General features: G+C 35.6%; 16 non-coding genes across 16 annotated transcripts; all 16 read left to right on the top strand.

Annotated features, from left to right (window-relative positions):
* The first annotated feature begins 1,686 nt into the window (after positions 1-1,686).
* Positions 1,687-1,805, top strand: LOC139506953 (5S ribosomal RNA). The gene has a single exon (XR_011660486.1). It is a non-coding gene; the product is annotated as a 5S ribosomal RNA (ribosomal RNA).
* A 138-nt stretch (positions 1,806-1,943) lies between these two features.
* Positions 1,944-2,062, top strand: LOC139506952 (5S ribosomal RNA). The gene has a single exon (XR_011660485.1). It is a non-coding gene; the product is annotated as a 5S ribosomal RNA (ribosomal RNA).
* A 1,968-nt stretch (positions 2,063-4,030) lies between these two features.
* On the top strand, positions 4,031-4,149 carry LOC139506951 (5S ribosomal RNA). The gene has a single exon (XR_011660484.1). It is a non-coding gene; the product is annotated as a 5S ribosomal RNA (ribosomal RNA).
* A 138-nt stretch (positions 4,150-4,287) lies between these two features.
* Positions 4,288-4,406, top strand: LOC139506950 (5S ribosomal RNA). Its single transcript, XR_011660483.1, has one exon. It is a non-coding gene; the product is annotated as a 5S ribosomal RNA (ribosomal RNA).
* A 1,969-nt stretch (positions 4,407-6,375) lies between these two features.
* LOC139506949 (5S ribosomal RNA) lies at positions 6,376-6,494 on the top strand. The gene has a single exon (XR_011660482.1). It is a non-coding gene; the product is annotated as a 5S ribosomal RNA (ribosomal RNA).
* Positions 6,495-6,632: 138 nt separating this feature from the next.
* LOC139506948 (5S ribosomal RNA) lies at positions 6,633-6,751 on the top strand. Its single transcript, XR_011660481.1, has one exon. It is a non-coding gene; the product is annotated as a 5S ribosomal RNA (ribosomal RNA).
* Positions 6,752-8,722: 1,971 nt separating this feature from the next.
* Positions 8,723-8,841, top strand: LOC139506947 (5S ribosomal RNA). The gene has a single exon (XR_011660480.1). It is a non-coding gene; the product is annotated as a 5S ribosomal RNA (ribosomal RNA).
* Positions 8,842-8,979: 138 nt separating this feature from the next.
* On the top strand, positions 8,980-9,098 carry LOC139506946 (5S ribosomal RNA). Its single transcript, XR_011660479.1, has one exon. It is a non-coding gene; the product is annotated as a 5S ribosomal RNA (ribosomal RNA).
* Positions 9,099-11,068: 1,970 nt separating this feature from the next.
* On the top strand, positions 11,069-11,187 carry LOC139506944 (5S ribosomal RNA). The gene has a single exon (XR_011660477.1). It is a non-coding gene; the product is annotated as a 5S ribosomal RNA (ribosomal RNA).
* A 138-nt stretch (positions 11,188-11,325) lies between these two features.
* Positions 11,326-11,444, top strand: LOC139506943 (5S ribosomal RNA). Its single transcript, XR_011660476.1, has one exon. It is a non-coding gene; the product is annotated as a 5S ribosomal RNA (ribosomal RNA).
* A 1,971-nt stretch (positions 11,445-13,415) lies between these two features.
* On the top strand, positions 13,416-13,534 carry LOC139506940 (5S ribosomal RNA). The gene has a single exon (XR_011660475.1). It is a non-coding gene; the product is annotated as a 5S ribosomal RNA (ribosomal RNA).
* Positions 13,535-13,672: 138 nt separating this feature from the next.
* LOC139506939 (5S ribosomal RNA) lies at positions 13,673-13,791 on the top strand. The gene has a single exon (XR_011660474.1). It is a non-coding gene; the product is annotated as a 5S ribosomal RNA (ribosomal RNA).
* A 1,971-nt stretch (positions 13,792-15,762) lies between these two features.
* LOC139506938 (5S ribosomal RNA) lies at positions 15,763-15,881 on the top strand. The gene has a single exon (XR_011660473.1). It is a non-coding gene; the product is annotated as a 5S ribosomal RNA (ribosomal RNA).
* A 138-nt stretch (positions 15,882-16,019) lies between these two features.
* Positions 16,020-16,138, top strand: LOC139506937 (5S ribosomal RNA). The gene has a single exon (XR_011660472.1). It is a non-coding gene; the product is annotated as a 5S ribosomal RNA (ribosomal RNA).
* Positions 16,139-18,109: 1,971 nt separating this feature from the next.
* LOC139506936 (5S ribosomal RNA) lies at positions 18,110-18,228 on the top strand. The gene has a single exon (XR_011660471.1). It is a non-coding gene; the product is annotated as a 5S ribosomal RNA (ribosomal RNA).
* Positions 18,229-18,366: 138 nt separating this feature from the next.
* On the top strand, positions 18,367-18,485 carry LOC139506935 (5S ribosomal RNA). Its single transcript, XR_011660470.1, has one exon. It is a non-coding gene; the product is annotated as a 5S ribosomal RNA (ribosomal RNA).
* The last annotated feature ends 1,715 nt before the right edge of the window (positions 18,486-20,200 follow it).

Below are 20,200 nucleotides of genomic sequence, written 5' to 3'. Positions count from 1 at the left end.
AATATGGTATCCGCCTTTTGTCGTCATTTGAAATCGCCTCTTTCTTTTTGACCAGGGCTTATATGATTCACTATTTTTCTGAAAGAATTCTGATTAGCAAAAATTCATTATAGCAAAAACAAATAATAAACAATAAATACTAATTATAGCTTGTAAAGTTCCAGTAAAAAATTCGAATATTTGAAACGTCTTTCATCTCGGTCAAGGAAGTCCCGCTTTCGAAGTTTGCCATCTTTGTGTGCTTTCATATCGAAGGCAAAATCTAAATTTTTGGGAAGTCTCTTTATTTCTACGTATATCTGAAAGCAAAAACATATAAAGAAATGATTTTACTACAAAGGTATATCATTTTTACGGCACAATCTAGTTTTTGTGAAATAATACAACACGTTTTCTGATGAAGAATCGCACGAGAGAAATTGACAAGTTGTACATTAATCGTAAATATTTCTTTACTCGTGGTATTTTGTTTAATTCTTATGACATATTCTGAAAGAAAAATTCCTGCTGAAGATTTTCGTGTATGATTTATATATCAAAACGTACAATTTATTTGAAACAAATGATTAAAACTTGTCGAACAAGCACACAGATTTTCTTGTCGATCTGTTTGAATTAGATTGTCATGAAAGTTTAAGGGTGCTCTCGTCGAGGTCCGCGTTAGATAGATAATTACACTATGTCAGTGAGGTTTGGTAAACATTGTAATCTGTCGTTCATTCGCACACATCGTTCAACAACCAAAACCGCAAAATGTCAGACGCACCAGCACCAGTAGTAAAGACCCCAGCTAAGTCACCAAAGAAGAAAGTTGCAGCTAAACCAAAGAAAGTAGCTACTCATCCAAAATACAGCGAGATGGTCGGAAAGGCTATATCTGCTTTGAAAGAGCGTGGAGGCTCCAGCCGTCAAGCCATCCTTAAGTATATCTTAGCAAACTTCAGCGTTGGTAGCGATGCAAAAACAGTAAACACTCACTTGAAGTTAGCTCTGAAATCAGGAGTGAAGAGCAATAGCTTGAAACAGTCGAAGGGTACCGGCGCTTCTGGAAGCTTTAAGATTGGGGAAGTGGCTAAACCAGCTAAGAAACCAGCAAAGAAAGTAGTTAAACCTAAAGCCGCCAAGCCAAAGAAGGCAAAGACACCTACCAAAAAGACTGCCGCAAAGAAACCTGCAGCAAAGAAACCAGCAGGTGAAAAGAAAGCAGCTAAACCAAAAGCAAAGAAACCAGCTGCAAAGAAACCTGCTGCAAAACCTGCTGCCAAATCTGCAAAGAAAGCCACAAAATCTCCCAAGAAGACAAAGGCTGCAGCTAAACCAAAGAAGGCAAAGACACCAAAGAAGAAGTAAATAAAGGAAGCATCCTGATGCTTTTAAAGCTTAAACAGCCCTTTTAAGGGCTACCAAAATTTTTCAAAAAGAGTCTGAAATTGTTGCATGGTATTAGTCACAAATAAAATATAGCTTGTCCCATATTCTAAATCTCTCTGTCTTCTCTGCAATTTTTTTCTACTATAAAGTCCATGTGTACTTGCCTAGTTTTACTATCTTCCACTCTCTGGATCGTGCAGTAAGTGTTTAGTTTTGCTTCTATCTTAAACCTGAAATTTTTTTTTATACAAATTCTAGATCTGTTCAAAATTGCTACTTCCTAACTTTATATATCAAACATTTTGACACTTCTGTGTCTACGACCATATCACGTTGAAAACACCGGTTCTCGTCCGATCACCGAAGTTAAGCAACGTCGAGCCCGGTTAGTACTTGGATGGGTGACCGCCTGGGAATACCGGGTGTTGTAGACATTTTTTGTACCTATAATTTTGCATTTCTACCAAACAATTAATGTAAAGTTTTGCTTCTGAAAAAATCTGTTTTATATAAATTTCTTTTCAAAAATGCTACTACCTAACCTTATATATCAAAAATTTTAACACTTCTGTGTCTACGACCATATCACGTTGAAAACACCGGTTCTCGTCCGATCACCGAAGTTAAGCAACGTCGAGCCCGGTTAGTACTTGGATGGGTGACCGCCTGGGAATACCGGGTGTTGTAGACATTTTTTTACTTATAATTTTGCATTCCTACCAAACATAATTGTTCTATGATTTTTTTTACTAATTTACTTGGATGTAATATTCAACATATCTAGCTATCAATGAATGAAGAAAACAGAAAATAAATCATTCATAAATTTATTTATTTTTCAATACCCATCTGCATGGTGAAATATTTTTACGTGAAATACATGCAAGTCAAGTTATATACACTTAAGAATTCCACTCCTTCCACATGCATGTGGCTACATATATATTTTTTTTTTTTAAATTAGGTCGTCTGTGATAATATGGTATCCGCCTTTTGTCGTCATTTGAAATCGCCTCTTTCTTTTTGACCAGGGCTTATATGATTCACTATTTTTCTGAAAGAATTCTGATTAGCAAAAATTCATTATAGCAAAAACAAATAATAAACAATAAATACTAATTATAGCTTGTAAAGTTCCAGTAAAAAATTCGAATATTTGAAACGTCTTTCATCTCGGTCAAGGAAGTCCCGCTTTCGAAGTTTGCCATCTTTGTGTGCTTTCATATCGAAGGCAAAATCTAAATTTTTGGGAAGTCTCTTTATTTCTACGTATATCTGAAAGCAAAAACATATAAAGAAATGATTTTACTACAAAGGTATATCATTTTTACGGCACAATCTAGTTTTTGTGAAATAATACAACACGTTTTCTGATGAAGAATCGCACGAGAGAAATTGACAAGTTGTACATTAATCGTAAATATTTCTTTACTCGTGGTATTTTGTTTAATTCTTATGACATATTCTGAAAGAAAAATTCCTGCTGAAGATTTTCGTGTATGATTTATATATCAAAACGTACAATTTATTTGAAACAAATGATTAAAACTTGTCGAACAAGCACACAGATTTTCTTGTCGATCTGTTTGAATTAGATTGTCATGAAAGTTTAAGGGTGCTCTCGTCGAGGTCCGCGTTAGATAGATAATTACACTATGTCAGTGAGGTTTGGTAAACATTGTAATCTGTCGTTCATTCGCACACATCGTTCAACAACCAAAACCGCAAAATGTCAGACGCACCAGCACCAGTAGTAAAGACCCCAGCTAAGTCACCAAAGAAGAAAGTTGCAGCTAAACCAAAGAAAGTAGCTACTCATCCAAAATACAGCGAGATGGTCGGAAAGGCTATATCTGCTTTGAAAGAGCGTGGAGGCTCCAGCCGTCAAGCCATCCTTAAGTATATCTTAGCAAACTTCAGCGTTGTAGCGATGCAAAAACAGTAAACACTCACTTGAAGTTAGCTCTGAAATCAGAGTGAAGAGCAATAGCTTGAAACAGTCGAAGGGTACCGGCGCTTCTGGAAGCTTTAAGATTGGGGAAGTGGCTAAACCAGCTAAGAAACCAGCAAAGAAAGTAGTTAAACCTAAAGCCGCCAAGCCAAAGAAGGCAAAGACACCTACCAAAAAGACTGCCGCAAAGAAACCTGCAGCAAAGAAACCAGCAGGTGAAAAGAAAGCAGCTAAACCAAAAGCAAAGAAACCAGCTGCAAAGAAACCTGCTGCAAAACCTGCTGCCAAATCTGCAAAGAAAGCCACAAAATCTCCCAAGAAGACAAAGGCTGCAGCTAAACCAAAGAAGGCAAAGACACCAAAGAAGAAGTAATAAAGGAAGCATCCTGATGCTTTTAAAGCTTAAACAGCCCTTTTAAGGGCTACCAAAATTTTTCAAAAAGAGTCTGAAATTGTTGCATGGTATTAGTCACAAATAAAATATAGCTTGTCCCATATTCTAAATCTCTCTGTCTTCTCTGCAATTTTTTTCTACTATAAAGTCCATGTGTACTTGCCTAGTTTTACTATCTTCCACTCTCTGGATCGTGCAGTAAGTGTTTAGTTTTGCTTCTATCTTAAACCTGAAATTTTTTTTTATACAAATTCTAGATCTGTTCAAAATTGCTACTTCCTAACTTTATATATCAAACATTTTGACACTTCTGTGTCTACGACCATATCACGTTGAAAACACCGGTTCTCGTCCGATCACCGAAGTTAAGCAACGTCGAGCCCGGTTAGTACTTGGATGGGTGACCGCCTGGGAATACCGGGTGTTGTAGACATTTTTTGTACCTATAATTTTGCATTTCTACCAAACAATTAATGTAAAGTTTTGCTTCTGAAAAAATCTGTTTTATATAAATTTCTTTTCAAAAATGCTACTACCTAACCTTATATATCAAAAATTTTAACACTTCTGTGTCTACGACCATATCACGTTGAAAACACCGGTTCTCGTCCGATCACCGAAGTTAAGCAACGTCGAGCCCGGTTAGTACTTGGATGGGTGACCGCCTGGGAATACCGGGTGTTGTAGACATTTTTTTACTTATAATTTTGCATTCCTACCAAACATAATTGTTCTATGATTTTTTTTACTAATTTACTTGGATGTAATATTCAACATATCTAGCTATCAATGAATGAAGAAAACAGAAAATAAATCATTCATAAATTTATTTATTTTTCAATACCCATCTGCATGGTGAAATATTTTTACGTGAAATACATGCAAGTCAAGTTATATACACTTAAGAATTCCACTCCTTCCACATGCATGTGGCTACATATATATTTTTTTTTTTTAAATTAGGTCGTCTGTGATAATATGGTATCCGCCTTTTGTCGTCATTTGAAATCGCCTCTTTCTTTTTGACCAGGGCTTATATGATTCACTATTTTTCTGAAAGAATTCTGATTAGCAAAAATTCATTATAGCAAAAACAAATAATAAACAATAAATACTAATTATAGCTTGTAAAGTTCCAGTAAAAAATTCGAATATTTGAAACGTCTTTCATCTCGGTCAAGGAAGTCCCGCTTTCGAAGTTGCCATCTTTGTGTGCTTTCATATCGAAGGCAAAATCTAAATTTTTGGGAAGTCTCTTTATTTCTACGTATATCTGAAAGCAAAAACATATAAAGAAATGATTTTACTACAAAGGTATATCATTTTTACGGCACAATCTAGTTTTGTGAAATAATACAACACGTTTTCTGATGAAGAATCGCACGAGAGAAATTGACAAGTTGTACATTAATCGTAAATATTTCTTTACTCGTGGTATTTTGTTTAATTCTTATGACATATTCTGAAAGAAAAATTCCTGCTGAAGATTTTCGTGTATGATTTATATATCAAAACGTACAATTTATTTGAAACAAATGATTAAAACTTGTCGAACAAGCACACAGATTTTCTTGTCGATCTGTTTGAATTAGATTGTCATGAAAGTTTAAGGGTGCTCTCGTCGAGGTCCGCGTTAGATAGATAATTACACTATGTCAGTGAGGTTTGGTAAACATTGTAATCTGTCGTTCATTCGCACACATCGTTCAACAACCAAAACCGCAAAATGTCAGACGCACCAGCACCAGTAGTAAAGACCCCAGCTAAGTCACCAAAGAAGAAAGTTGCAGCTAAACCAAAGAAAGTAGCTACTCATCCAAAATACAGCGAGATGGTCGGAAAGGCTATATCTGCTTTGAAAGAGCGTGGAGGCTCCAGCCGTCAAGCCATCCTTAAGTATATCTTAGCAAACTTCAGCGTTGGTAGCGATGCAAAAACAGTAAACACTCACTTGAAGTTAGCTCTGAAATCAGGAGTGAAGAGCAATAGCTTGAAACAGTCGAAGGGTACCGGCGCTTCTGGAAGCTTTAAGATTGGGGAAGTGGCTAAACCAGCTAAGAAACCAGCAAAGAAAGTAGTTAAACCTAAAGCCGCCAAGCCAAAGAAGGCAAAGACACCTACCAAAAAGACTGCCGCAAAGAAACCTGCAGCAAAGAAACCAGCAGGTGAAAAGAAAGCAGCTAAACCAAAAGCAAAGAAACCAGCTGCAAAGAAACCTGCTGCAAAACCTGCTGCCAAATCTGCAAAGAAAGCCACAAAATCTCCCAAGAAGACAAAGGCTGCAGCTAAACCAAAGAAGGCAAAGACACCAAAGAAGAAGTAAATAAAGGAAGCATCCTGATGCTTTTAAAGCTTAAACAGCCCTTTTAAGGGCTACCAAAATTTTTCAAAAAGAGTCTGAAATTGTTGCATGGTATTAGTCACAAATAAAATATAGCTTGTCCCATATTCTAAATCTCTCTGTCTTCTCTGCAATTTTTTTCTACTATAAAGTCCATGTGTACTTGCCTAGTTTTACTATCTTCCACTCTCTGGATCGTGCAGTAAGTGTTTAGTTTTGCTTCTATCTTAAACCTGAAATTTTTTTTTATACAAATTCTAGATCTGTTCAAAATTGCTACTTCCTAACTTTATATATCAAACATTTTGACACTTCTGTGTCTACGACCATATCACGTTGAAAACACCGGTTCTCGTCCGATCACCGAAGTTAAGCAACGTCGAGCCCGGTTAGTACTTGGATGGGTGACCGCCTGGGAATACCGGGTGTTGTAGACATTTTTTGTACCTATAATTTTGCATTTCTACCAAACAATTAATGTAAAGTTTTGCTTCTGAAAAAATCTGTTTTATATAAATTTCTTTTCAAAAATGCTACTACCTAACCTTATATATCAAAAATTTTAACACTTCTGTGTCTACGACCATATCACGTTGAAAACACCGGTTCTCGTCCGATCACCGAAGTTAAGCAACGTCGAGCCCGGTTAGTACTTGGATGGGTGACCGCCTGGGAATACCGGGTGTTGTAGACATTTTTTTACTTATAATTTTGCATTCCTACCAAACATAATTGTTCTATGATTTTTTTTACTAATTTACTTGGATGTAATATTCAACATATCTAGCTATCAATGAATGAAGAAAACAGAAAATAAATCATTCATAAATTTATTTATTTTTCAATACCCATCTGCATGGTGAAATATTTTTACGTGAAATACATGCAAGTCAAGTTATATACACTTAAGAATTCCACTCCTTCCACATGCATGTGGCTACATATATATTTTTTTTTTTTAAATTAGGTCGTCTGTGATAATATGGTATCCGCCTTTTGTCGTCATTTGAAATCGCCTCTTTCTTTTTGACCAGGGCTTATATGATTCACTATTTTTCTGAAAGAATTCTGATTAGCAAAAATTCATTATAGCAAAAACAAATAATAAACAATAAATACTAATTATAGCTTGTAAAGTTCCAGTAAAAAATTCGAATATTTGAAACGTCTTTCATCTCGGTCAAGGAAGTCCCGCTTTCGAAGTTTGCCATCTTTGTGTGCTTTCATATCGAAGGCAAAATCTAAATTTTTGGGAAGTCTCTTTATTTCTACGTATATCTGAAAGCAAAAACATATAAAGAAATGATTTTACTACAAAGGTATATCATTTTTACGGCACAATCTAGTTTTTGTGAAATAATACAACACGTTTTCTGATGAAGAATCGCACGAGAGAAATTGACAAGTTGTACATTAATCGTAAATATTTCTTTACTCGTGGTATTTTGTTTAATTCTTATGACATATTCTGAAAGAAAAATTCCTGCTGAAGATTTTCGTGTATGATTTATATATCAAAACGTACAATTTATTTGAAACAAATGATTAAAACTTGTCGAACAAGCACACAGATTTTCTTGTCGATCTGTTTGAATTAGATTGTCATGAAAGTTTAAGGGTGCTCTCGTCGAGGTCCGCGTTAGATAGATAATTACACTATGTCAGTGAGGTTTGGTAAACATTGTAATCTGTCGTTCATTCGCACACATCGTTCAACAACCAAAACCGCAAAATGTCAGACGCACCAGCACCAGTAGTAAAGACCCCAGCTAAGTCACCAAAGAAGAAAGTTGCAGCTAAACCAAAGAAAGTAGCTACTCATCCAAAATACAGCGAGATGGTCGGAAAGGCTATATCTGCTTTGAAAGAGCGTGGAGGCTCCAGCCGTCAAGCCATCCTTAAGTATATCTTAGCAAACTTCAGCGTTGGTAGCGATGCAAAAACAGTAAACACTCACTTGAAGTTAGCTCTGAAATCAGGAGTGAAGAGCAATAGCTTGAAACAGTCGAAGGGTACCGGCGCTTCTGGAAGCTTTAAGATTGGGGAAGTGGCTAAACCAGCTAAGAAACCAGCAAAGAAAGTAGTTAAACCTAAAGCCGCCAAGCCAAAGAAGGCAAAGACACCTACCAAAAAGACTGCCGCAAAGAAACCTGCAGCAAAGAAACCAGCAGGTGAAAAGAAAGCAGCTAAACCAAAAGCAAAGAAACCAGCTGCAAAGAAACCTGCTGCAAAACCTGCTGCCAAATCTGCAAAGAAAGCCACAAAATCTCCCAAGAAGACAAAGGCTGCAGCTAAACCAAAGAAGGCAAAGACACCAAAGAAGAAGTAAATAAAGGAAGCATCCTGATGCTTTTAAAGCTTAAACAGCCCTTTTAAGGGCTACCAAAATTTTTCAAAAAGAGTCTGAAATTGTTGCATGGTATTAGTCACAAATAAAATATAGCTTGTCCCATATTCTAAATCTCTCTGTCTTCTCTGCAATTTTTTTCTACTATAAAGTCCATGTGTACTTGCCTAGTTTTACTATCTTCCACTCTCTGGATCGTGCAGTAAGTGTTTAGTTTTGCTTCTATCTTAAACCTGAAATTTTTTTTTATACAAATTCTAGATCTGTTCAAAATTGCTACTTCCTAACTTTATATATCAAACATTTTGACACTTCTGTGTCTACGACCATATCACGTTGAAAACACCGGTTCTCGTCCGATCACCGAAGTTAAGCAACGTCGAGCCCGGTTAGTACTTGGATGGGTGACCGCCTGGGAATACCGGGTGTTGTAGACATTTTTTGTACCTATAATTTTGCATTTCTACCAAACAATTAATGTAAAGTTTTGCTTCTGAAAAAATCTGTTTTATATAAATTTCTTTTCAAAAATGCTACTACCTAACCTTATATATCAAAAATTTTAACACTTCTGTGTCTACGACCATATCACGTTGAAAACACCGGTTCTCGTCCGATCACCGAAGTTAAGCAACGTCGAGCCCGGTTAGTACTTGGATGGGTGACCGCCTGGGAATACCGGGTGTTGTAGACATTTTTTTACTTATAATTTTGCATTCCTACCAAACATAATTGTTCTATGATTTTTTTTACTAATTTACTTGGATGTAATATTCAACATATCTAGCTATCAATGAATGAAGAAAACAGAAAATAAATCATTCATAAATTTATTTATTTTTCAATACCCATCTGCATGGTGAAATATTTTTACGTGAAATACATGCAAGTCAAGTTATATACACTTAAGAATTCCACTCCTTCCACATGCATGTGGCTACATATATATTTTTTTTTTTAAATTAGGTCGTCTGTGATAATATGGTATCCGCCTTTTGTCGTCATTTGAAATCGCCTCTTTCTTTTTGACCAGGGCTTATATGATTCACTATTTTTCTGAAAGAATTCTGATTAGCAAAAATTCATTATAGCAAAAACAAATAATAAACAATAAATACTAATTATAGCTTGTAAAGTTCCAGTAAAAAATTCGAATATTTGAAACGTCTTTCATCTCGGTCAAGGAAGTCCCGCTTTCGAAGTTTGCCATCTTTGTGTGCTTTCATATCGAAGGCAAAATCTAAATTTTTGGGAAGTCTCTTTATTTCTACGTATATCTGAAAGCAAAAACATATAAAGAAATGATTTTACTACAAAGGTATATCATTTTTACGGCACAATCTAGTTTTTGTGAAATAATACAACACGTTTTCTGATGAAGAATCGCACGAGAGAAATTGACAAGTTGTACATTAATCGTAAATATTTCTTTACTCGTGGTATTTTGTTTAATTCTTATGACATATTCTGAAAGAAAAATTCCTGCTGAAGATTTTCGTGTATGATTTATATATCAAAACGTACAATTTATTTGAAACAAATGATTAAAACTTGTCGAACAAGCACACAGATTTTCTTGTCGATCTGTTTGAATTAGATTGTCATGAAAGTTTAAGGGTGCTCTCGTCGAGGTCCGCGTTAGATAGATAATTACACTATGTCAGTGAGGTTTGGTAAACATTGTAATCTGTCGTTCATTCGCACACATCGTTCAACAACCAAAACCGCAAAATGTCAGACGCACCAGCACCAGTAGTAAAGACCCCAGCTAAGTCACCAAAGAAGAAAGTTGCAGCTAAACCAAAGAAAGTAGCTACTCATCCAAAATACAGCGAGATGGTCGGAAAGGCTATATCTGCTTTGAAAGAGCGTGGAGGCTCCAGCCGTCAAGCCATCCTTAAGTATATCTTAGCAAACTTCAGCGTTGGTAGCGATGCAAAAACAGTAAACACTCACTTGAAGTTAGCTCTGAAATCAGGAGTGAAGAGCAATAGCTTGAAACAGTCGAAGGGTACCGGCGCTTCTGGAAGCTTTAAGATTGGGGAAGTGGCTAAACCAGCTAAGAAACCAGCAAAGAAAGTAGTTAAACCTAAAGCCGCCAAGCCAAAGAAGGCAAAGACACCTACCAAAAAGACTGCCGCAAAGAAACCTGCAGCAAAGAAACCAGCAGGTGAAAAGAAAGCAGCTAAACCAAAAGCAAAGAAACCAGCTGCAAAGAAACCTGCTGCAAAACCTGCTGCCAAATCTGCAAAGAAAGCCACAAAATCTCCCAAGAAGACAAAGGCTGCAGCTAAACCAAAGAAGGCAAAGACACCAAAGAAGAAGTAAATAAAGGAAGCATCCTGATGCTTTTAAAGCTTAAACAGCCCTTTTAAGGGCTACCAAAATTTTTCAAAAAGAGTCTGAAATTGTTGCATGGTATTAGTCACAAATAAAATATAGCTTGTCCCATATTCTAAATCTCTCTGTCTTCTCTGCAATTTTTTTCTACTATAAAGTCCATGTGTACTTGCCTAGTTTTACTATCTTCCACTCTCTGGATCGTGCAGTAAGTGTTTAGTTTTGCTTCTATCTTAAACCTGAAATTTTTTTTTATACAAATTCTAGATCTGTTCAAAATTGCTACTTCCTAACTTTATATATCAAACATTTTGACACTTCTGTGTCTACGACCATATCACGTTGAAAACACCGGTTCTCGTCCGATCACCGAAGTTAAGCAACGTCGAGCCCGGTTAGTACTTGGATGGGTGACCGCCTGGGAATACCGGGTGTTGTAGACATTTTTTGTACCTATAATTTTGCATTTCTACCAAACAATTAATGTAAAGTTTTGCTTCTGAAAAAATCTGTTTTATATAAATTTCTTTTCAAAAATGCTACTACCTAACCTTATATATCAAAAATTTTAACACTTCTGTGTCTACGACCATATCACGTTGAAAACACCGGTTCTCGTCCGATCACCGAAGTTAAGCAACGTCGAGCCCGGTTAGTACTTGGATGGGTGACCGCCTGGGAATACCGGGTGTTGTAGACATTTTTTTACTTATAATTTTGCATTCCTACCAAACATAATTGTTCTATGATTTTTTTTACTAATTTACTTGGATGTAATATTCAACATATCTAGCTATCAATGAATGAAGAAAACAGAAAATAAATCATTCATAAATTTATTTATTTTTCAATACCCATCTGCATGGTGAAATATTTTTACGTGAAATACATGCAAGTCAAGTTATATACACTTAAGAATTCCACTCCTTCCACATGCATGTGGCTACATATATATTTTTTTTTTTTAAATTAGGTCGTCTGTGATAATATGGTATCCGCCTTTTGTCGTCATTTGAAATCGCCTCTTTCTTTTTGACCAGGGCTTATATGATTCACTATTTTTCTGAAAGAATTCTGATTAGCAAAAATTCATTATAGCAAAAACAAATAATAAACAATAAATACTAATTATAGCTTGTAAAGTTCCAGTAAAAAATTCGAATATTTGAAACGTCTTTCATCTCGGTCAAGGAAGTCCCGCTTTCGAAGTTTGCCATCTTTGTGTGCTTTCATATCGAAGGCAAAATCTAAATTTTTGGGAAGTCTCTTTATTTCTACGTATATCTGAAAGCAAAAACATATAAAGAAATGATTTTACTACAAAGGTATATCATTTTTACGGCACAATCTAGTTTTTGTGAAATAATACAACACGTTTTCTGATGAAGAATCGCACGAGAGAAATTGACAAGTTGTACATTAATCGTAAATATTTCTTTACTCGTGGTATTTTGTTTAATTCTTATGACATATTCTGAAAGAAAAATTCCTGCTGAAGATTTTCGTGTATGATTTATATATCAAAACGTACAATTTATTTGAAACAAATGATTAAAACTTGTCGAACAAGCACACAGATTTTCTTGTCGATCTGTTTGAATTAGATTGTCATGAAAGTTTAAGGGTGCTCTCGTCGAGGTCCGCGTTAGATAGATAATTACACTATGTCAGTGAGGTTTGGTAAACATTGTAATCTGTCGTTCATTCGCACACATCGTTCAACAACCAAAACCGCAAAATGTCAGACGCACCAGCACCAGTAGTAAAGACCCCAGCTAAGTCACCAAAGAAGAAAGTTGCAGCTAAACCAAAGAAAGTAGCTACTCATCCAAAATACAGCGAGATGGTCGGAAAGGCTATATCTGCTTTGAAAGAGCGTGGAGGCTCCAGCCGTCAAGCCATCCTTAAGTATATCTTAGCAAACTTCAGCGTTGGTAGCGATGCAAAAACAGTAAACACTCACTTGAAGTTAGCTCTGAAATCAGGAGTGAAGAGCAATAGCTTGAAACAGTCGAAGGGTACCGGCGCTTCTGGAAGCTTTAAGATTGGGGAAGTGGCTAAACCAGCTAAGAAACCAGCAAAGAAAGTAGTTAAACCTAAAGCCGCCAAGCCAAAGAAGGCAAAGACACCTACCAAAAAGACTGCCGCAAAGAAACCTGCAGCAAAGAAACCAGCAGGTGAAAAGAAAGCAGCTAAACCAAAAGCAAAGAAACCAGCTGCAAAGAAACCTGCTGCAAAACCTGCTGCCAAATCTGCAAAGAAAGCCACAAAATCTCCCAAGAAGACAAAGGCTGCAGCTAAACCAAAGAAGGCAAAGACACCAAAGAAGAAGTAAATAAAGGAAGCATCCTGATGCTTTTAAAGCTTAAACAGCCCTTTTAAGGGCTACCAAAATTTTTCAAAAAGAGTCTGAAATTGTTGCATGGTATTAGTCACAAATAAAATATAGCTTGTCCCATATTCTAAATCTCTCTGTCTTCTCTGCAATTTTTTTCTACTATAAAGTCCATGTGTACTTGCCTAGTTTTACTATCTTCCACTCTCTGGATCGTGCAGTAAGTGTTTAGTTTTGCTTCTATCTTAAACCTGAAATTTTTTTTTATACAAATTCTAGATCTGTTCAAAATTGCTACTTCCTAACTTTATATATCAAACATTTTGACACTTCTGTGTCTACGACCATATCACGTTGAAAACACCGGTTCTCGTCCGATCACCGAAGTTAAGCAACGTCGAGCCCGGTTAGTACTTGGATGGGTGACCGCCTGGGAATACCGGGTGTTGTAGACATTTTTTGTACCTATAATTTTGCATTTCTACCAAACAATTAATGTAAAGTTTTGCTTCTGAAAAAATCTGTTTTATATAAATTTCTTTTCAAAAATGCTACTACCTAACCTTATATATCAAAAATTTTAACACTTCTGTGTCTACGACCATATCACGTTGAAAACACCGGTTCTCGTCCGATCACCGAAGTTAAGCAACGTCGAGCCCGGTTAGTACTTGGATGGGTGACCGCCTGGGAATACCGGGTGTTGTAGACATTTTTTTACTTATAATTTTGCATTCCTACCAAACATAATTGTTCTATGATTTTTTTTACTAATTTACTTGGATGTAATATTCAACATATCTAGCTATCAATGAATGAAGAAAACAGAAAATAAATCATTCATAAATTTATTTATTTTTCAATACCCATCTGCATGGTGAAATATTTTTACGTGAAATACATGCAAGTCAAGTTATATACACTTAAGAATTCCACTCCTTCCACATGCATGTGGCTACATATATATTTTTTTTTTTTAAATTAGGTCGTCTGTGATAATATGGTATCCGCCTTTTGTCGTCATTTGAAATCGCCTCTTTCTTTTTGACCAGGGCTTATATGATTCACTATTTTTCTGAAAGAATTCTGATTAGCAAAAATTCATTATAGCAAAAACAAATAATAAACAATAAATACTAATTATAGCTTGTAAAGTTCCAGTAAAAAATTCGAATATTTGAAACGTCTTTCATCTCGGTCAAGGAAGTCCCGCTTTCGAAGTTTGCCATCTTTGTGTGCTTTCATATCGAAGGCAAAATCTAAATTTTTGGGAAGTCTCTTTATTTCTACGTATATCTGAAAGCAAAAACATATAAAGAAATGATTTTACTACAAAGGTATATCATTTTTACGGCACAATCTAGTTTTTGTGAAATAATACAACACGTTTTCTGATGAAGAATCGCACGAGAGAAATTGACAAGTTGTACATTAATCGTAAATATTTCTTTACTCGTGGTATTTTGTTTAATTCTTATGACATATTCTGAAAGAAAAATTCCTGCTGAAGATTTTCGTGTATGATTTATATATCAAAACGTACAATTTATTTGAAACAAATGATTAAAACTTGTCGAACAAGCACACAGATTTTCTTGTCGATCTGTTTGAATTAGATTGTCATGAAAGTTTAAGGGTGCTCTCGTCGAGGTCCGCGTTAGATAGATAATTACACTATGTCAGTGAGGTTTGGTAAACATTGTAATCTGTCGTTCATTCGCACACATCGTTCAACAACCAAAACCGCAAAATGTCAGACGCACCAGCACCAGTAGTAAAGACCCCAGCTAAGTCACCAAAGAAGAAAGTTGCAGCTAAACCAAAGAAAGTAGCTACTCATCCAAAATACAGCGAGATGGTCGGAAAGGCTATATCTGCTTTGAAAGAGCGTGGAGGCTCCAGCCGTCAAGCCATCCTTAAGTATATCTTAGCAAACTTCAGCGTTGGTAGCGATGCAAAAACAGTAAACACTCACTTGAAGTTAGCTCTGAAATCAGGAGTGAAGAGCAATAGCTTGAAACAGTCGAAGGGTACCGGCGCTTCTGGAAGCTTTAAGATTGGGGAAGTGGCTAAACCAGCTAAGAAACCAGCAAAGAAAGTAGTTAAACCTAAAGCCGCCAAGCCAAAGAAGGCAAAGACACCTACCAAAAAGACTGCCGCAAAGAAACCTGCAGCAAAGAAACCAGCAGGTGAAAAGAAAGCAGCTAAACCAAAAGCAAAGAAACCAGCTGCAAAGAAACCTGCTGCAAAACCTGCTGCCAAATCTGCAAAGAAAGCCACAAAATCTCCCAAGAAGACAAAGGCTGCAGCTAAACCAAAGAAGGCAAAGACACCAAAGAAGAAGTAAATAAAGGAAGCATCCTGATGCTTTTAAAGCTTAAACAGCCCTTTTAAGGGCTACCAAAATTTTTCAAAAAGAGTCTGAAATTGTTGCATGGTATTAGTCACAAATAAAATATAGCTTGTCCCATATTCTAAATCTCTCTGTCTTCTCTGCAATTTTTTTCTACTATAAAGTCCATGTGTACTTGCCTAGTTTTACTATCTTCCACTCTCTGGATCGTGCAGTAAGTGTTTAGTTTTGCTTCTATCTTAAACCTGAAATTTTTTTTTATACAAATTCTAGATCTGTTCAAAATTGCTACTTCCTAACTTTATATATCAAACATTTTGACACTTCTGTGTCTACGACCATATCACGTTGAAAACACCGGTTCTCGTCCGATCACCGAAGTTAAGCAACGTCGAGCCCGGTTAGTACTTGGATGGGTGACCGCCTGGGAATACCGGGTGTTGTAGACATTTTTTGTACCTATAATTTTGCATTTCTACCAAACAATTAATGTAAAGTTTTGCTTCTGAAAAAATCTGTTTTATATAAATTTCTTTTCAAAAATGCTACTACCTAACCTTATATATCAAAAATTTTAACACTTCTGTGTCTACGACCATATCACGTTGAAAACACCGGTTCTCGTCCGATCACCGAAGTTAAGCAACGTCGAGCCCGGTTAGTACTTGGATGGGTGACCGCCTGGGAATACCGGGTGTTGTAGACATTGTTTTACTTATAATTTTGCATTCCTACCAAACATAATTGTTCTATGATTTTTTTTACTAATTTACTTGGATGTAATATTCAACATATCTAGCTATCAATGAATGAAGAAAACAGAAAATAAATCATTCATAAATTTATTTATTTTTCAATACCCATCTGCATGGTGAAATATTTTTACGTGAAATACATGCAAGTCAAGTTATATACACTTAAGAATTCCACTCCTTCCACATGCATGTGGCTACATATATATTTTTTTTTTTTAAATTAGGTCGTCTGTGATAATATGGTATCCGCCTTTTGTCGTCATTTGAAATCGCCTCTTTCTTTTTGACCAGGGCTTATATGATTCACTATTTTTCTGAAAGAATTCTGATTAGCAAAAATTCATTATAGCAAAAACAAATAATAAACAATAAATACTAATTATAGCTTGTAAAGTTCCAGTAAAAAATTCGAATATTTGAAACGTCTTTCATCTCGGTCAAGGAAGTCCCGCTTTCGAAGTTTGCCATCTTTGTGTGCTTTCATATCGAAGGCAAAATCTAAATTTTTGGGAAGTCTCTTTATTTCTACGTATATCTGAAAGCAAAAACATATAAAGAAATGATTTTACTACAAAGGTATATCATTTTTACGGCACAATCTAGTTTTTGTGAAATAATACAACACGTTTTCTGATGAAGAATCGCACGAGAGAAATTGACAAGTTGTACATTAATCGTAAATATTTCTTTACTCGTGGTATTTTGTTTAATTCTTATGACATATTCTGAAAGAAAAATTCCTGCTGAAGATTTTCGTGTATGATTTATATATCAAAACGTACAATTTATTTGAAACAAATGATTAAAACTTGTCGAACAAGCACACAGATTTTCTTGTCGATCTGTTTGAATTAGATTGTCATGAAAGTTTAAGGGTGCTCTCGTCGAGGTCCGCGTTAGATAGATAATTACACTATGTCAGTGAGGTTTGGTAAACATTGTAATCTGTCGTTCATTCGCACACATCGTTCAACAACCAAAACCGCAAAATGTCAGACGCACCAGCACCAGTAGTAAAGACCCCAGCTAAGTCACCAAAGAAGAAAGTTGCAGCTAAACCAAAGAAAGTAGCTACTCATCCAAAATACAGCGAGATGGTCGGAAAGGCTATATCTGCTTTGAAAGAGCGTGGAGGCTCCAGCCGTCAAGCCATCCTTAAGTATATCTTAGCAAACTTCAGCGTTGGTAGCGATGCAAAAACAGTAAACACTCACTTGAAGTTAGCTCTGAAATCAGGAGTGAAGAGCAATAGCTTGAAACAGTCGAAGGGTACCGGCGCTTCTGGAAGCTTTAAGATTGGGGAAGTGGCTAAACCAGCTAAGAAACCAGCAAAGAAAGTAGTTAAACCTAAAGCCGCCAAGCCAAAGAAGGCAAAGACACCTACCAAAAAGACTGCCGCAAAGAAACCTGCAGCAAAGAAACCAGCAGGTGAAAAGAAAGCAGCTAAACCAAAAGCAAAGAAACCAGCTGCAAAGAAACCTGCTGCAAAACCTGCTGCCAAATCTGCAAAGAAAGCCACAAAATCTCCCAAGAAGACAAAGGCTGCAGCTAAACCAAAGAAGGCAAAGACACCAAAGAAGAAGTAAATAAAGGAAGCATCCTGATGCTTTTAAAGCTTAAACAGCCCTTTTAAGGGCTACCAAAATTTTTCAAAAAGAGTCTGAAATTGTTGCATGGTATTAGTCACAAATAAAATATAGCTTGTCCCATATTCTAAATCTCTCTGTCTTCTCTGCAATTTTTTTCTACTATAAAGTCCATGTGTACTTGCCTAGTTTTACTATCTTCCACTCTCTGGATCGTGCAGTAAGTGTTTAGTTTTGCTTCTATCTTAAACCTGAAATTTTTTTTTATACAAATTCTAGATCTGTTCAAAATTGCTACTTCCTAACTTTATATATCAAACATTTTGACACTTCTGTGTCTACGACCATATCACGTTGAAAACACCGGTTCTCGTCCGATCACCGAAGTTAAGCAACGTCGAGCCCGGTTAGTACTTGGATGGGTGACCGCCTGGGAATACCGGGTGTTGTAGACATTTTTTGTACCTATAATTTTGCATTTCTACCAAACAATTAATGTAAAGTTTTGCTTCTGAAAAAATCTGTTTTATATAAATTTCTTTTCAAAAATGCTACTACCTAACCTTATATATCAAAAATTTTAACACTTCTGTGTCTACGACCATATCACGTTGAAAACACCGGTTCTCGTCCGATCACCGAAGTTAAGCAACGTCGAGCCCGGTTAGTACTTGGATGGGTGACCGCCTGGGAATACCGGGTGTTGTAGACATTTTTTTACTTATAATTTTGCATTCCTACCAAACATAATTGTTCTATGATTTTTTTTACTAATTTACTTGGATGTAATATTCAACATATCTAGCTATCAATGAATGAAGAAAACAGAAAATAAATCATTCATAAATTTATTTATTTTTCAATACCCATCTGCATGGTGAAATATTTTTACGTGAAATACATGCAAGTCAAGTTATATACACTTAAGAATTCCACTCCTTCCACATGCATGTGGCTACATATATATTTTTTTTTTTTAAATTAGGTCGTCTGTGATAATATGGTATCCGCCTTTTGTCGTCATTTGAAATCGCCTCTTTCTTTTTGACCAGGGCTTATATGATTCACTATTTTTCTGAAAGAATTCTGATTAGCAAAAATTCATTATAGCAAAAACAAATAATAAACAATAAATACTAATTATAGCTTGTAAAGTTCCAGTAAAAAATTCGAATATTTGAAACGTCTTTCATCTCGGTCAAGGAAGTCCCGCTTTCGAAGTTTGCCATCTTTGTGTGCTTTCATATCGAAGGCAAAATCTAAATTTTTGGGAAGTCTCTTTATTTCTACGTATATCTGAAAGCAAAAACATATAAAGAAATGATTTTACTACAAAGGTATATCATTTTTACGGCACAATCTAGTTTTTGTGAAATAATACAACACGTTTTCTGATGAAGAATCGCACGAGAGAAATTGACAAGTTGTACATTAATCGTAAATATTTCTTTACTCGTGGTATTTTGTTTAATTCTTATGACATATTCTGAAAGAAAAATTCCTGCTGAAGATTTTCGTGTATGATTTATATATCAAAACGTACATTAGACATTAGACATTAGACATTAGACATTATTTTATTTTTCCAATCATGGGCCCTTGTCAGGCAAGATACAAAAACATCATAATACAATGATTATATAAACATTAGTGAAATACACAATAAGTAATACACAAATAATAAATTGATAATATGAGTAATGTAGGATATAATTATAGTAAGAGACATTGAGTGCAATGAGGCCGATTTAATATTAAAAGGATATGATATTAAGTTTATTTTAAAATACGGAAACTAAAAAATAGCAAAAATAGAACCGGGAATATAGTATCTCAATCTGCAGTAGTTCTCCTCATGACCAGTGCACAGTAGTGAGGGACTTCATCACAACAATGCAAAGGTCATCAAGGGGGGATCCTTCAGAACTAGCTACAGATACATGAGATTACTCCAATAGTGATTCTCCTTATGACTAATGCACAATAGCAAGGGTTAACATTGCTACTGGACAATATTCATCAAGGGACGGTGCTCTAGAACTCACTATGGAGAAAATATAAAGTTCAAATTACAAGTAGTAGAGGGAAATAAATCCCATTAAAACTTTTCATATTTCTTAATGAACATGCATAATTCTGATAATAAATTCTCATCTTCATTATTCATTAACCATATCAGTTTTTGTTTAGGGTCAAGATATTGAAAATTCTTGCAGCAATTATTTATCATTGTTATCATGTCTTTCCTTTGATCTGATAAACTATCACAGTTAAAAAGAAAATGTGTTTCATCCTCGACCTCATTACTACAACATCTCTTACATACTCTATTGTGTCGGGGAGTATTACTATATCTACCTCTCTCTATAAGTAAATGGTGAGCAGATATGCGAAATCTTGTTAGACTCCGTCTATCTTCAAATTTTT

This window comes from Mytilus edulis, unplaced genomic scaffold (assembly GCF_963676685.1).
Source record: "Mytilus edulis unplaced genomic scaffold, xbMytEdul2.2 SCAFFOLD_346, whole genome shotgun sequence".
In the NCBI taxonomy this organism is placed as follows: Eukaryota; Metazoa; Mollusca; class Bivalvia; order Mytilida; family Mytilidae; genus Mytilus; species Mytilus edulis.
This window is presented reverse-complemented; position numbering and strand designations above follow the sequence as displayed.